The sequence below is a fragment of the Fukomys damarensis genome, unplaced genomic scaffold, assembly GCF_012274545.1.
Source record: "Fukomys damarensis isolate Sample0158 unplaced genomic scaffold, DMR_v1.0_HiC HiC_scaffold_31, whole genome shotgun sequence".
NCBI lineage: Eukaryota > Metazoa > Chordata > Mammalia > Rodentia > Bathyergidae > Fukomys > Fukomys damarensis.
The window spans coordinates 19,921,729-19,923,064 of record NW_022900943.1 but is presented as its reverse complement, the minus strand read 5'-3'; positions in this window follow the sequence as shown (position 1 = coordinate 19,923,064).

Sequence of the window (1,336 nt, the reverse complement as noted above, 5' to 3'; positions counted from 1 at the left end):
TTTGGTTGTGGGGATGGTTCCAGTAATCAGGGTTAGCATGGCCAGGTCGTTCCACTGACCTGAGGTGCTCATGACAGTGACTTACCCATCTTCGCATTGGTGGTGCCTGTGACAGCACGGGAACGCCTATCCTCAGAACTTAGTATTTCTCTTGAAGTTTTGTGCTTGATCTGTGAACAAAACCAGAGATGGTAAAGGGGGAAAAAAGGTTCTTTATGTTTTTGTAGCAGCGGAATGGAGATGCTTAGGTAAAAATTAGATTAAAAAATGGTGTGGTTGTATTTTATTTCAACTAGTGTGATACAATCTAATATGGCCTTTTCAGTGTATTTACAGAAGTGCCTTTTATGAAAGTACACACTATATTTCTGAACTCTGTGGTATATTATTTAGAAGAAAAATGTTTGCAATTAGTAAATACTATTCACTATATAGGCAAAAAGGTTTTTCTATAGTTGCTATGGGAAAAGAAAATCCTAAGAAAGATGATTGTGTGTGTGTGTGTGTTGGAAATTCAACCCAGGGCCTATGGCCTTGCACATGCTAGGGTCAGATTCTACCACTGAGCTACAATCCTCAGTCCTAGCTAATTTTATTTCTTGTTTTAGATTCTTGCTTTTGGGGGTGGGGATGTAGTTAGTGGCAGACCACTTGCCTATCATGCATAAGGTACAGGGTTTGATCCCAAGCACTGAAAAGGAGGGGAGGGTTCTTTTTATATTAAGGAAGACATCATTATAATGCAAATGCTATAGCTAAAAATTCGGCTCAAGGCACTATGCTGTAATGTACAAAGCAGGTTGAGTGAATTGATCTGGAATCTAATGCTAGCTTTGTAAGTAATCAGGGAAAATTTAGACAAGCCACTTGCCCTCTGCTGCTGATTTGTAAATTATGGTATTTGGGCTGGAATGCAGGCCCGAATGAAGACCTTGAGTTTAATCTCCAGTATTATAAAAATAAAATTAGTTAGTTTCATATGAGTTATGTTAACATTAATTAAAATAAATATTAGCAGGAGTTAAATCTTTAAACATATTATACACAAAAAGTCTGCATGTAGTCATTTAAGCCAAAAATTTAATGAATATTTAAATAAGCAGAAATAAATTCTTGTAACAACAAAGTATAAAAGTATGAGTAATTCTTGTATTGAGTGTGTGTAATAAAGGCTGAAGCAAAGCTGTTAGTTATATGGAATTTAGATCTTCCTCTGAGTTTGTACAAAGTGATTAAGGACTTGGTATATATAATAGAGTGGAAAGAGGTCTTCTGACCCCAGATTGTCTGCCTTTTGCTACAGGAACAGAGTGAAACAAAAAGAAAAAACCTGGGG